The sequence below is a fragment of the Hesperophylax consimilis genome, chromosome 5, assembly GCF_061612785.1.
Source record: "Hesperophylax consimilis isolate HC1 chromosome 5, BYU_Hcon_1.0, whole genome shotgun sequence".
Lineage (NCBI taxonomy): Eukaryota > Metazoa > Arthropoda > Insecta > Trichoptera > Limnephilidae > Hesperophylax > Hesperophylax consimilis.
This window is the reverse complement of record NC_142840.1, coordinates 19,190,219-19,207,203: the sequence shown is the minus strand read 5'-3', so window position 1 is coordinate 19,207,203 and position 16,985 is coordinate 19,190,219. Positions and strand designations below refer to the sequence as shown.

The window sequence follows — 16,985 nt, the reverse complement described above, 5'->3', positions numbered from 1 at the left end:
TACGCCCGTTTCTGAATCACATTCACCACGCTTATTAGCACCGTGGCCAGGTACATTAACCTTCCCAAAGTTATGTAGTTCTGAATTTTTGGTATATTGTGTGTACCTAGGTCGTACTTAAAAAAAAATCTTTTTTTTGACAACCGCAAGCGCGCACGTCGGTATAATCAGATTTCTGTCACTATTTTGGTATAATCAGATTTCTGTCACTATGTTTTTATTAAATAACCCTTAAATGGTTCGTCCTACAAAAAATAATTCGTCTACACTTTTGTAAAACATAATATTTGCTACAATTTAACTAAATTGTAACTTAGATATTTTTTTTTACACAATACTTACCGAGATACTTAGTTTCGAAGAAAAAAAGTTATGAAGATTTCTGAAAAAACACATTTTTTCAAGTTAGGAGGTTATTAAATCTGCATTACTGCAATTGAACACAGAATTAGGAATACGTTGTATCCTTAATTAAATATTTTGTAATGTGTATAGAGATTTATATTCAAATGGTACAATTAGAAATAAATTTTACAGAAAGAAGTGACAAAAATCTGGTCGTAACGACGCGCGCATGTGCGTTTTGTCGGGAAAATTTGTTTTTTTTTTAATTACGATTTTGGTACATACAACATTAAAAAAAATCATAACTACATTACCTTTTGCAAGGGAATGTAATCAAAAAGGGGAGCTTTTTGACAACCCATTGACTTGTACCCTTTTTGATCTTCCCATTTGTAAAACCATCCTTGCCTCGGTATTTGAGTTAATCCTATCATATTGTCATCCTGTGGTGTCCCCGATTTCTTTCTTATTTTGCTACTCTGCATGACGTGTCCAAACTGTTTATGCGTCCCTTTTACTCAAACATTGACCTTGCATTCTTTTCTGATTTCCTCATTCGTAACATGTACGGTCTTACGTGGTTTTGCAAGGTAGTCATATAAAAAAAATCCAATGGTTTTCTTACGCGTGGATCGATTGAAATTGTTTTAGATAAGAGCCGTTCAACTCCGAAATTTAGGATGAGCACAAAAAACTACAGGATTTAGGACAGCGGAGTCACCGTGCGAATAATAAGTGATCCGCGCACCTCTTTTGGAATATTTTGGTCAGCTGACATTAGCATTTGGAATTCGGGGGCACTGACCCCTGAAGCCGTAATAAATACATCCACACGGTCGACATACAAAACACAAGATACACGTTAGTTCCTTTAAATTACCGCAGTATTGTGTACATAAGTCACACTGTTAAGCAAAAAATGACGAAGGAATAAAATAAGATATTGGCGTATTGCTGATATCTCCGTCGTATTCACTCTCTTTTTCTCTTGTTACTCAAAGAGAGGTTACAACAACTGTGGCAAGACCATTTCACGTGGGTGAGTATAAAAATGGTGCCATAATTTCAAATGATTGCTTACTGCCGAATTTGGTGTCCGAGAGGCCATAAAGGAGGTAATAAGAAATAAGCCAATTGATTTTTATTTTATAATTCATTTCAATGTCTTATTTTAGATTTAATTAAAACTCTGATCCATACATATCTGGGACCGAAATTATATAATAAAATCCCCCAAGAATTAAATATTAAAAATGTAAAATGTCCTTCATCGGTTCAATAATAACTAAATGGTTGATTGGCTTGGGGAGGGTGGAATCTGAAAATCTGTTAAATAACGGCACTTAAAATTTTACATGGTTACCTATTAATGGCTCATTTAGTAAAAACTTAATATATATTCAATTTAGATTAAAAAAAATAACAACAACACTTTAATTTTCCAGAATAAATTTTTAGCAATTTTAACAGCATTTGGTTCCTTAGAACGGGCAATCTGCCTAGCTAGGAACTAATATCGACCTACAATTCATATACAGAATTTTAAACAATGACATCGACTGTACCGAACTTCTGTCCCTTATTAACTTCAACATACCTTTGAGACGTACACGACATACAGTGCTATTCTACACGCTTAATTATAAAACAAATGCACCATCTAATTCGCCAACTAACCGAGCTCTTCATACTGTAAATAATATTTGTCTAAACTCTAACATTGACATTTTTTCGGATTCACTGCCCAAATTCAAACGTGGCATCATGTCAATAATTTAAACTGTTCAATGTGCATACATACAGACACACTCACACATACATTACACACACTCCTATATACTACACACGTCACTTGGTAATTAAGGAATAAAAATACCACTTAGCAGACATTACAAGGAAACGTATCATAGGTGCTCAACATAAAGTATCTTATTCCTGTATATTGTTTCATCTCGTGAATCATGTACTGTTTGTTGCTATAATATAAAAAAATAACACTTGTACTTATTTTTAATATACTTATACAGTTATTGCAATATTATTATTTTGTCATTTTTGCTACATACATTACATGTATCCAATAAAATAAATAAATTAAATGAATCCCTAATCGACTAACAAAAGATAAGCCAAACATATTTCTTTGTGCTGCATTTTATTATGTTTTGCCTTTATTATTTATAATTTTTACGACGAAAAAAATAAATTATGTGATATCTAATTAATGGTAATTTTGGGATTGATGTTCTGTAGGGGAATAGGATGACTGAAATTACTTGGAAAACCAGTTATAATCTCTAGACGTAGCTAAATACACTTCATACATATTTGGTACTTCGCGGATGATGGAATTTTGAAACAAACAAGGTTTGAAATCAAATCAATAACACTCGACTCTGTTTTAATTTAATTTCCTAGTATTCTTAATTACTCGTCAGAGCCGAGGTTACAAATAATCCTTCCCACAAGTATAAACGATATCTATAAATTAATATTTTTTTAAATTGACGTCTTATTGTAATATAAATTATACGAGTACATTTTACACACATATCTTTCAAAATATTATATTTAAGGTTAATCAGTGATTTAAGGACATTCTTGGTCATGTTTACCTTATCATATCAAAGTGATAATACAACTATTATTTAATCATTAAAGACAACATTAATGACTCTCAATCGGAAAATGTGAAACAGAGAAGACAGAATATTATTGAGTCGCACCCAGGACCGCTTCAAAAATATGTATTCATCCTAGACTTGAAGTCAATAGATGTCGCACATTAAAATAAAAATGGATATGTTTATCCAAGACACTATCCAGATTCCATTTAGTTCGGGTATAATTTTGCAGTCATAGTGCAGACAAAAAATACGCGTTAATAAAATTAAGATAGTGTTGGTTTTTCTGATAAAATTTAAGCACAATAATTCAAACTTAAAAGAGATTCATAGCCTTTGATTAAATTAAAAATCGCAGTCGAAGATGTGATATAGTTAAATTAAGTAAATGGTAGATTTAGCTTCGTGGTCAGAGCTCTTAGCTCTAGAAACAACTGAATATTTTTCTGTCTTTTCTGTTTCACGTTTCGTTTCGTTTGAGAGTCGTTAATATTGTCTTCGATGATTAAATATTACAATTTGTGGTTTTACTAATTAAGTAAATCCACCATAAAAAAAACTAACAGATTAATTTGTGGGAGTACGGATATTACGGGATTAGTCATTCATTGTATTTTCTTTATGTTTACGTTATGCATTATTGTATACTAGATGTCTTTAGGAGATATACAATTATACATATACCACCATGGACTTTTCTGTAGGCCTTTTTAAGATATACAATTCCGTAGTACGTTATTTTGATGTATCTCATAAGGTTTAGTTTGCGTTAGCAATGTAAGCGCCAAAAATATTTTTTTTACGACTTGATTACTAAACATCAATTTCTCATCATAATATGCATAAATTATATATATATAATTTATATATATATATATATATATAAATTATATATATATATATATATATAAAAAAAAATATATATACATATATATATATTAAAACTTAATTTCCAATGAACTTTAGCATAAGAAACTTCTGTGGCTTGACTTCAGTTAACTTGTAGATATATTTATAACTATCATTGTATATTGTGTAAAAGCTGTTTGTTTCTTACAAAATAAATAAATATACACTTCCCGTGAAAAATGATAGTGAAAACTCTATCACAAATCGTTGCGTAGTTTAGAAGAACTAAGCGCACAAACAGACTGGCGCAAATAGCTACTTTATTTTATACTATTTAAAGATTGTTATCGTGTAGCATTTGTGCATATTTTGCTTATCAACATCAATCATTTATTTATTACCGTAGCGTACCATTATCGGCAAATTATACGGAGTATTTTATTTATAGTTATTTTTAAATAAAATGTTTAATTTATGTAATAATTTCTCATTTATTTTTCACTTTTTATTTGCGAAAAAACCAGTATAGCTATTAGTATTCCTCGATAAGGCGAGGATTACCGGTGATGAAATAAATATGAGTCAATTTAATCGAAATAGATTAGGTTTGTTATTATTATTATTTGACACGATTTAAACACAAAATCGTAGCACCTGTTATCATCGTCGTTTTAAGATTTTAATCTCTTCGATGTTGAACGTGTTTACTCGAACACGTTTCACTTTTATTGTGTAGTCTTATCAGGATGCTAAAATTAATTCATATTTTTTTAAATAATATTTCGTTAAAAGCTAGTGGCATTGCCCCTCGACGTCTTTGTAAGTTTAAAAATCAACTAAAAAACAATGTTTTTTATTGAATATGTCGGTTTTAAAATGTCTTAGAAAAAACATTAAAAAAAATGTTTCGTCTGAGTATTGAACCTTCCTACCCAAGAACTTAACAAGAATTATTTTTGTATATTGACTGCTGTAATGTCATTCGATTTCTGAGAAATGCGTATATGACAATGTTTGTGTGCGTTGTTGCCCCCCAAATAATTGATGCATTGTCATCGACAACCAGTCCATCAGATAGATGGAATGTCGGGAAGTGGAATAATTTGCTTCCTTGATTTGCATTTATTCAAAACAAAAGCGAAATTCAAGTAGATTTAAAATATACTACGCATAAAGTCAAAATAGGTAAGTACTGATTCAAATTCAATACTTTTATATCCCTTTAATATTGAGTAGAAACACTTTTCTATTAGTGATGAGTGATGAGCATTCTTAAAATGTTCGATTTCGAAACGTTTAATATATATGTTTCGAATTATATTTTCCTAAAGGGACGACTTCAATTTGGCTGTTGAAAAAGTGAGTTTTTTTATTATCTAAAAAATAACGGAAATTTATTTGTCTAAAATAGGTAGAACGATTGCATTTCAGAGTGTAAAAACATCTACATCGGATTCATTATTTTTTCTGACGTTACTGTCTTCAGACGAATATGCCGGTAGTATTCGAGCTAGAGATTCGATTATTCAAATATTTCGATTCTTTCTATTGGTTCTGATCGTATACTGAGATTGTGATCATCACTATCACTGATACTAATAATAATATGTAATATATAATTGAAGTTGGTATGTTTATATATGTGGATTACTTAAAATTTATGTATATATATATATATATATAATTCAGGTTTTACAAATGGTTATTTTATATCTTAAGATTTATCCTGTTCTACCTTTAGAAGCACGTGCTTGTGGGTGAAAGAGGAGTTCACATAATATAAGTACTTGCATAATTTTCTACATTTCTGTTCGAATTCAGATTTTTTTAAAGTGTACGTTGTTAATATCGTTACATCGTAATTCGTAATCAGAATAGTGATTATGAAATTAAAATAAACAATATTTAGAAAGAAGAAAAAATAATGATGGAGGATTACATAGAATATTATAGGATTATGTATATAATTTCAGATATAAATAGTGGAAACAGTTTTTTGTAATTGATTTCTATAAAATATTTCTTGACAGTGTATATTTTTATTGTATCAGTAATGCTTCTGATTTCTTCTGGTAATTTAATAAATTTTTATGTTTGCATAAAATGCATGCTTTAATTTTAGTTTATTTTTATTTTTTGTTAGCAAGTCCAATAGTGTATTTGTTCACGATAACTTACTGATATAAAATATGGTTCATTTATAAAAAAATCTGATCAAATTTTTCATTTTCCTGTTGAAAATGGGACTGGAGGCCTATAATGAATGATTTAAAATTTCACAACAAACTATCAGTAAAGCACGAATATGTTATGAGGAAGTCGGAAAACGTGTTCTTCAAAATTATTAATAGTTTCGCATCTCGTCCATTATGCTTATTCGGACAGGGTCACCTGCGTGAACACGTGTTCAAATATATTCTGAATGACTAACGTTTTATTGTGAAATTATCTACACACACTTATATCGGTTCTAGGTGAATATATATACTAGCTGGTTAAACGCCAACCTCCTCAAAGCAGGTGTTCCAATTTCCAAGAAATAAGCGCCCCCTTTGTATTTACTGCTTGCACCGGGATAGGAGTGCCCCCGACTGACTGATGTTATAATATAGAATATTATATTCGCAACAAGACTCAACCAGCCCCCTTCTCATCCGATCCGATCCTTGTTTACACCTCTGCGTCGGTAATACAACCGTCCCTTGATTTCCAACAGAGACGTTAATAAAAAATGCACAATTACTCGTATATAATGTATCTCCGGCATTGACTACATGTTCTGAAGTGTTTCCGTTGATAACTGAGGGCGATAAGATAACATGAGACTTAACTGATAACTGAATTCATCAGTAACCCAGCGTGTTAGGTTTAGCGTTCAATTGCAAAATGTAATATTTAACCCTGAACGTTTTAATGTTCTCAATATACCTAGTTGGGTTTTGGCTTATTTGTGTTTTATTTGACGTAGATACTGGTTCTGTTTGTGCACCTCTGGCTGTCAGGTAAGCAGGTTGCTAGTCGAGCCATCTGTTATAATAATTTATTTGTTTTCGGCCTTAACGATGTTTGCGCTCGAAACACAACATTCTCCGTATATTAATTCGCGCTTCTTATCGCGTGTCATAATCAGACGTATGGACCCGGAGATGTCCAATTTGTAGGATTTTCACGCGGACTAAAGCGCGGACGCGTGACAGCATTTCATAAATCCCGTTGGATTCTTGGACCGAAGGTTTGTGCACTCACACCGTTACAATATAGTTCTAGCTACATAGGTACACCCAACAGTTGTGTGAACAGGAACATGGATGTTATGAAGACTTAACTTGTATTGTATGTAATTAGGTGTAATTCGTATATGATTACAACTGAACCGCACTACAACCGTCACAGAAGACAGTACTGTGCGCTGAAAAACCATATCTCGCTCTATTAATGCCGTAGTCTACGTCTTTTCTGGTCGTATATCTTTTGCACCACACTAATTAAACCTAATACCTGATATGCCTTGTCCCCGTAATATCGAACCTTTTTCGACTCGAAATTTAAAGAGAGAAATGATCCGAGGTTTTGAAAGAGGTTTTGCTTGAAAACCCCCACACTAATAGCAGTGTAAGTAGCACATTAATTAACCCTAATACTTGATCTGCCTTGTCCCCGGAACGACGAACCCTTTTCTATTCGAACTTTAAAGTAAGGACTAAATCTGAACCTTGAAGCTCCCCATATTCAGCAGTGGGAAAATAAAAGCCAACAATTATTTTCACAAGGTCCCCGAGTGCTGATTGGTAATGAGCATATTTAGATATTAGACAAGCCACCTATAATATTTAAACAATGTCTTTTTTTTCCACAAACCATGAATTGTAAATAAACCATTCAAGATTAAGTAGATCTGCATTGTATATTTAGTACATTTACACAAAATGTAATTAATTTCTTCAAAGCCTTATATTTTAGTTGTTGTTTATCTTATGTTGGTAATTGATTTCTAATTCTACACATGCTACATTCAAATATTTAGCAAGGTTATTTTTTATATATACAGTGAAACCTCTATCTATCGTTCCTCGAATAATCGTTTTCCCGGATGTATCATTTATTTCTTCTAGTCCGAAATCATTTCATACAAAAATAGATTGCATCGATCGTTTCTATGTCCACCATTTTCCCGCATTCATCGTAGGAATTACGTCGCGTATTTGATATATTTTGTCTATGTTTAAACGGCGCCAGACGGTACTCGTTACGATGCGCGAAACTTTTGAGAGAGAAAGAGAAAGAATAACAGTTTGTCACCGCCATCAGTCGCTAGTTGTCGTCAGTTGTCGCTAGATACCCGAACTTAGTGGAGTGTTTGCAGTTATCCTTTTGAGCTTTTAAACTATCTTCGAAATGAGCCGTTTGATGAAAAAAGTACGTTCTCTTACGTACGAAAAAAACCCCGCTGAAAAACGCGTCGATATAGCCAAGCGTTTAGGAATCGCGGCATCCACGTTAAATTCTATTTTCTTGAAAAAAAACGAAATTCGGGAGCAAATTCAAAAGTGCGGAAAATCTTCGAAAACTAGAAAAACCAGTAAAGAATCAAAGTTTAGCGAACTGGAGAAAATTCTTATCTCTTGGTACCAATTTTGACAAATTTTAACAATTTTGTTACTTTCGACGACAATATTCTAACTTGTGGGATAGAAACTATCGAAAGCTTGTGTGACGCAAGATTGACGGAGACAACAGAAGAGGTCGATATTGATGAAGAGGAGCCGCTGCCTGTACCTTCATTTTCAGAAGCATGCACCCTCTTTGAAAGATTGAAAACTTTCTACTACGCACACTCAATATCTGATGCCGAAAAAAATATCATTTGCAAAGCTGAAAATATACTGTTGACTTGCGGAAATAAAACAGTAAAAAAACAAATGTCGATGAAAGATTATGTATTTACAATGCAATAAATTTAAAAAAAAAATTGGTTCTGTTTAGCTTTGTATTTTTTAAAATAAATACATTTATTTACATCTAAAACTTATTTTCTTCTTATAATTTTAATCTACCAACGGTTATGCAGATTGGGAGGACGGTAACTTTACTGGATCGTATCTCCTTGTGTTTTGTCCTCTTAATCCCGCATTCATTGTTTCCCCGCATTCATCGTTTATTTCGATAGGTCCCTTTAAAACCAATAGATAGAGGTTTCACTGTAGTCGATTATTTGATAAAAATCAGCAATGAAAGTTGCTGCAGACATAACATTGTTATTATTTATGTTGACCCAAATATCCTGTTGGCTGCTATTGTTATTAATCAAAACACTTTTTATAGTGGCTTCAATTTCTTGTCAATCTACGCCCCAGGACATTGGACCATGTCAGTATAGTATAAGCCAGAAGGAATTATCTCCCTCTTCAGTCAACTTCATAGCCAAAATTATAAGGGCAGTTAAAATAATCAACTAATCACCACTAAGTCAGTATAAAACTATGCCTTGTCCTAGCAGACATAGTCCATCAAATTTATTATCACATCTATCGAAAACCGCAAGTAGACCACTAAACGAGGAAAAAAACATATTTAATTGGTTTTGTTCTACCTTAGGTACTTTTTTTTATTTAACAAAATTAAAAATAAAATAATAACGCCAACCACTATTTTTTCTATTTTTGAATTGTTAAGGCGATGCACTACGTAGTGTAACATTTTGAATGGTGCCGCTAACAATAACACCCCTTCTCTAGACGGCGATAAGGTTTAAACTCCCGCTTAACACAATCCCCCTGTTTTGATTTAAGCAAGAAAAAAAACATTACTATAAAGTCGCTTTTATTTTATTTTGCCGACGTTCAGGCACAAATATTTAAATGTTTTACGATCATTTTATAAAGAACTTAATTTGCCACGTTATACCAAAAAACCATAACCGAAATTGGGTTCGTAAGTAGGAGATTTTGAACTTTAAAGCAGTTTTTATAGCCCTTATACAATACTTTTTTCTGGGCTGAAAAAAGACTTATCAAAAAAACACTCGATCATTTCAAAGACCAAGATGTGTTCTACTCGCAGTATTTAATTAAAGCATCAAAAAAAATTTCAAACTAAAAACACATGATTTTGCATTACTCGGTAGTGCATCGCATCGCCTTGACGTGCAAATTAGATACATTAACTATATAAACTATAAATTACAACCACTTGATGAAATAATAAAACTCCCAGATAGACCACTTGTTTCTGACTGATGGAATTATAGACAGCCCTGATTTACTGAACCTAATCATCTTCAACATACCGACTAGAACTACTCGATCGAAAATTCTTGTCAAAAATAACATTAATCAGGACCGAGTCATTTAGATACTCGCTTGTACCTAGATTGCATGCAGTACTTTCGCCGAAATTGTAAATATGTTGGAATGCACAGAATGCACGGAATATAGTTACAAGAAGGCTATAAGAACATGCCTCAATAATAATAATTAATAAGGAATATAGTTACAAGAAGGCTATAATAACATACCTCTATAATAATAATAACTAAGGATAGTAATACTATTCTTCTACATGGGTTCTATATAAACTAGCTATACATCATTTTTATTATTTTTCTATTTTATATTATAGTAATGTATATTATAGTAATGATTCTATGTCCGCAAAATGTAAAATTCACCCGCCATAACACAGGGTCATCCTTAGCATGGAGGGTGAAATATCACAAAAAACCACAAGTATCAATAAAATAAAATAAATAGATAAATTTAATTTTAATAGCAAATTTTACTTCGCGATTACTCTTCCACTAAATTATGATGTATATCCCATATTTGTAAAAGTCATTTAAAAAGTACATTTTGTGTATAATATCACATTTTTGTAAAAGCCTTCACGGGCGTATAATAAAAATAAATTATTCAATCAAATACATTATAAATGCATTCAAATAGAATATTTTTACATATTATAGTTTTCAAGAATCACACTCGCACCAATTCCAGAGCCGATACAGTTAATAATCCTGAGGCAGCGTTAGGCTCACAATTGGAGTAATCGAACTATCGAGAATGCCTCAAACTGCTTTCAATGGCTCACCTACTTAATGTCAAGATTCAACCTTTGCAAATGGACTAGGTGGGTTTTTTTAATAATGCTTTAGTATTACTGAGTACAGTTATGCAAAGCTGTGCTGTTTCATTGGTGATTCATCGAGCTGTTGCATTATTTATGCAGTTTTAATAAACACTGCATTTTAATTGATTGACTTATTCAATTTTTCTCGGTGACAGGTCAATAATAAAATTATGCATTATTATGAAGACCTGTCTGGAAAAACGATTTTCTTATCATTCTGTCATTTTTATTTTTATCGTTAATTTTCCAAGAATTGTGCTGTCAATTAAGGACTGAAAGAAAATCACGACTGCGATAGGTATCTTTTGTTCCGAACTTGTGAACGTTCAACAATTTATCTCTTATTCGTAGATCCTAACTACTTAAAAGCTTTGTGTAATTGGATCCTTACCAATAAATAAGGAAATCATTGGAGGAGAAGGTATGGGCGAGAGTTCCCCGATATTTCATCAAAATGAAAATTCAACACACCTTTAAAAAGTGATATAGAGTCAGTAAAAGTGATGAAACAAAAACTAGGTTTAATAGTTACTTATGTAACCTATTTAACCTAATTTTTGTTTTCACTTTTCATGACTTTATATCACTTTTTGGAGGTGTGTTGAATTGTCATTTTGATGACATACCCGGTCACCGTGGGCGAGTTATGGTAATGGGGATGGGATTCAAAAGTAATGTCAACATATCTGGATATGCCCGACCTGCTATAGTATATTAGTCCAAGAGAGAGGCACGTAACGTCAACAACTCGTTTAAAACTCACCGTACGAATAATTTGTTTTTTCTGCGGTCCTTGTATTGCATGAAAGTGCCAAAAATCTGATTTGATTACGTTGTCTTTTATTAACCCATTGAACGCAGACGTCACAGCAGTTGGTTGCGAGCGACCGTGCCCCGTGTGCGGACGTCACAACAGTCGTCTTGCGAACACGTGAAAACGTATCTGTGCCGCATACGGCCGCACCTAGTATCGAAACCAGGATCATGTCATAAGTCTGCACACGTAGGTACTGCAAAAAGGGGATCAACAAGTGCAAATTGATTATGAAACATGTAATAACGTTTAAGGAAAGCAGAATAAAATTTTCCCTCTGCGATCTGATTTAGAGTACATACTTGTTTCAGTATTTAATTGGAATAAGTATTTAATTTAAAAACGTTCAAGAATTGAGTATACCCATCAAACATCTCTCATTTTGACAGGTTGTCTTGGGATTCTGTACGTATCCCGGTCATTACGCACAGTTCAATCAACTGAATAGCATCCCAACTGTACTTCCCGGTGTTGCAAACGAAATGAAAATGAAGTTATTTATACGCGCAAGCACAATAGAGTTGTGTTATCTCGATATCATCACCGCTCGCGTATTCTGTCTGAAACAATAGCCTTTCATTCTTGTTCCCGTCTTACCGCGTGCAATTAACTAGCAACAAGTGTGCCACACTTAGCCACGTTTACAACACCGTCTACAGTCCATATATTTAGCTACGGACGCCAGTGGGGTGCCTTACCGCCTTTGCCTACATACTCCTAATGTAAGGTGTGGTAAAACCATGTACGATCGTGCAAAAAATGTGGAGATCTACAAAGAATGCAAGACTGATATAAGCGTAATGTAATTTCATGAAGAGTCAGAATAACAGAAGGGTATGCGTGGGATGCTATATGAATGTGAATGAAGCAAATAGTGTTTGCCAATACCGAGTTGCCGACCCTGCGGGAAACGGCACGATGGTAGTTGGTTAGTTAATTGTGTACTGAGCATTATTTAGTTACTCTCAGTAGGCAAAAGAAATCTCCATCAATAAAAATACAATATTTGAAATATGTCGAATTATAGTGATGTTCAACACCATTGGTTAATTAATAGTCATCCCAGTCACGTGCAATCCGTACGATGAGATCCAAGATTCAATGTTTACCAATCTCAAACCGTGTGTAGACGACTGTGTAGTATATTGTGCAGTGACTCCCATGGGAAATGAGAATCGATGTACGATGAGATCCAAGATTCAATGTTTACCAATCTCAAACAGTGTGTATGTAGACTGTGTAGTATATTGTGCAGTGACTCCCCTGGGAAATGAGAATCGATGTACGATGAGATCCAAGATTCAATGTTTACCAATCTCAAACAGTGTGTAGACTGTGTAGTATATTGTGCAGTGACTCCCCTGGGAAATGAGAATCGATGTACGATGAGATCCAAGATTCAATGTTTACCAATCTCAAACAGTGTGTAGACTGTGTAGTATATTGTGCAGTGACTCCCCTGGGAAATGAGAATCGATGTACGATGAGATCCAAGATTCAATGTTTACCAATCTCAAACAGTGTGTAGACTGTGTAGTATATTGTGCAGTGGCTCCCGGGGAAATGAGAAACGATGCAGTCTCCTACGACTATGTTTTTTCTTTTGTAGTTCCGGTTCATTTTTCCAAAAATCTTTAATGTCCAGTCTCCAATCGAGTTACGTCTTTTCACGTAGTTATATTGCAAACGGAACGTAATACATGTACGTTTTTTTAGAATGGGCTACTACCAATCAAGTTAATACAAAAGCACGCCGCTGACATTAAAACTTCAGCCGCTATCATACATTTAGTTGTGTTACACTTTAATGATGTTAGTCGGTGGTGTACCCGCCATAGGTAGTATGTAGTCTACAAGTGTGTGTGATGTGTAATGTGTAGAACTGTAGACAGACAGCGAAGGTTTTGGAAAGTGAGCGTAGTAAGGTGACACGACACATTATATCAGTCGGACGTTAACATTAATAATTAACAAAGCACCCGCATGAACCGCGATTGGATCGTCGTGATTTCTGTTTCGTATTGTTGTTAATGAATGAGACAACGACCTAGGGACATGGTCGCTGCATTGTTTCGCTTCCACCCATGGGATTCTTGACACATACTAAGCACTTCATTCGTTTAGATAATAACGCAGTCATTTTCATCACTTTATCCCCCTTTTTGTGGTCGGGTGAGTGACTCATTATCTCGGCAGCCTCGCTACGTTGAAGGTCCAGTCTTTCTTCGCACAGCATCTACATCTGTTTTCTTTATATTTGTCTATTCTGTGGCGCTTAATCCCCCGACAGTTAATCCTCCAGACACTTGATTCCTCTGCCGGTTGATCCCGCAGACACTTGATCCTCAAATGATATTTCTATTGAACTTCCTCCCGGGTACTGTATGCAGAGTGAATATACTGCCGTATAGCCAAAGTTCTATCGAAATATCCCCGGGTGGTATATGATATACCTAACTCTGCAAGAATCCTCAGAATTCTGCGAATAATGTCAGTTTCGTATCCACCAAAGCACAACGTCTGGTATAGATATTGTATAATAATTATTTAATCAGGCAATAATGTTATTAGCAAATTATTCACTGATAGTTGTTCTACGAGTATCTATTTTAGGCTACAAGAAAAATATAAAACCTGTGCAGATTTTCAGTCTTCAAACGTGTCAAAGTTTTTTGCGTGGGGAAAATATGACAAAGTCGACACAATATTGATTCTTGCTAATCCTCATAGCTTCTTTCACGTGTAGATGTTTTATAAAATGCTCTCTAACATCGTTTAAAATGGCGGTACCAGTTTTTTCGGTATCATTTTTAGAATTTTAGTCATCACGCTTTTTTAATTCAATTTATCTTCGAGTTTTTCTTATGTCCGTAACATATAACTTCTTTTGCGTCATTCTTTTGACCTTTCCTTACATTCTTATAAGTGAGCTCATCCACGTTTCAAAATCTACGTGCCGCTGCCGAGTTGGTATTATATTTCTTTTTTCGAGAGATAAAAATTATAAGTAGATATATAATTTGGCAATGTTACTAATGGTAATTATTTTATATCGAACTATTATTAGCCAGTTTTTATTGTGCTAATAATATGCGTTTGCAATGGCTGCCCATTTCACGGTCATACGGAGAATGTAGTGGCCTTGTTTAGTTTAGTGCGTCACTACTGGCTGTTGATCGCCTGACCATTTTCTGTTCTCCTGTTTAATTTATATCCATTCGATAACCGCCGGAGTTAAATAGATTGGTTTCTATATTTAAATAGATAAAACTATTTAAATCCCTGGAAGTTACTAAGTTCAATTCCTAAAAATAAATACTATATTTTTTTATGACTGTTAATGAGGAGAGATTTACGAGTATGCAAAGTAAATTGAGTAAGGCCTTATTCAGATAAGGAGTCTTTTTTTTTCAAAAAATACTCAGCACAAGAAATCTGATAATCATGATTCGTTCACAGCAAGCTGATTCTTGTATTGCACTGAAATTTTATTATTTCTATCCCGATCTTTTGCTGAGTATTTCAAGAAATCTGATAACAATGATTCATTCACAACGAGCTGATTCTTGTAGTGCACTGAAATTTTGTTATATTTATTACAAAATAATACAAGATTTTAAATTATAACTGTATGCAAAATGAATATAATTTTTTTCGTAATTATTAAATTATCCATATCGTGAACTCCTAATATTTATCCTGATCGGGTTGATGGGTGAAGAATCAGATTGTTGTGAACGAATCATTGTTATCAGATTTCTTGTGCTGAGTATCTGTTGAGTAACGCAATGATTGGCCAGAAAAAAGCCGAAGTTCCACTAATTCCCACTAACTCGTTCGCCTTATGAACTAGGCATAAACTTTGAAAAAATATATCTGTGATCGACATTCTGCTGGTTATTTGCGTTCTCGATAACGATCAGCTATATTTATTTATACCCGGCTGAAATTATTGTATATACTTTTTATCGCGTTGTATGGGTAACCTTACAGTAATGATCGTACGTATTTTCTGCGTGAATTATACTAATGCCCAATTGTATGTTGTACTTCTTTATTTCTATCTATCACCAACTAGTTTTTAGGACTAGGACTAGGACTTTAGTTTTGAAACTAAAACCATCCATAAAACCAGTGATTTTCCAAAAATAGCTTTTAAAATAAAGTCTCAATGAAAACAGATAAAATATTTGATTTTTATAAAATGACACATCTTTTAAAGAGTCTCTTTTTATTTCGAAGATAAGGACGGTTCACCGATCATAATCCACAAAAATGACAACGCAATATTATACATGGTGTGTGTAAACTCGTAGGGCAAGCGGGAAACTGGTGAATCTACAACGCGTAACTTTAAAAAATTAATCAAAATGATAAGATCGAAAAAAAAAGTTTTTTTGGTTTCTCTATATGATGAGGATTCACCAGTTTCCCGCTTTCACTACGAGTTTCAGGACACCGTATATGCATTATATTATTTTAAAATTCCTTGTACTGAGTTTAGTGTTTGTTATTTCGGAGTAGAGATGGCGTAACCGCTCTTAGAGCTCGCCTCACGGAGCGAGGTGCGCTGCCTGTATATAGGCTGATACCATTATCAAAAGTGTGCCTTAAACTAATGAGTAAGGAAAATATTAAGCCTCGGTGACGCCTGGCTATGCTTTCTTAAGCGCTCCTATTTTTGAAGAGGTACAGGTCGTCCCCTGAGTTATCCGCCTACTTTTGCAGATGATTCGGGTGAAGCGATCTGCCTCACTTGGCTTTGAAAGAAAAATAAAGTGAAAAGCGAAGCATTTGTTGTGTTCTCTTTTATTCTGTTGTCCTAAAAATTTCTGGAAACCGAAATCATCAACTTATTTGCGAAAAAGCAAGTAAAAAAAATTGTGATTTTATTTCTTAAGTATTATTTTTTTCAGTTGTTTCATGTACTAGAGGTGAGTCGTACTAGCTCTTCTTGATACTCGGAACAATTGGTACAAGTATGAATAAATACCTAGTCCAAATACCTGTTCCCTAGTATTTCACTTATAACTCATTATATGAGGGGGGGGGGGGTTGTTAGAGAATTTCTAAAAAAGTAATTCCCCCAAAAAAATTTTCATTTCAAATCCATCATGGGATTTCAATTTCAATGAAGCAAAATAAAATAAATTTTTAAAACTTTATTTATTACTGTCTGAACGAACCGGTTTCGGAGATTCTCATCTTACCTAACCTAATTAATTTGA

General features: G+C 33.7%; 1 protein-coding gene and 1 non-coding gene across 2 annotated transcripts in view; both read left to right on the top strand.

Annotated features, from left to right (window-relative positions):
- The window catches only part of LOC149423605 (phospholipid-transporting ATPase VD), a 199,384-nt gene that overhangs the window by 45,406 nt on the left and 136,993 nt on the right, over positions 1 to 16,985 (top strand). The window lies entirely within an intron of this gene.
- Positions 16,363 to 16,511, top strand: LOC149423606 (U12 minor spliceosomal RNA). The gene has a single exon (XR_016302248.1). It is a non-coding gene; the product is annotated as a U12 minor spliceosomal RNA (small nuclear RNA).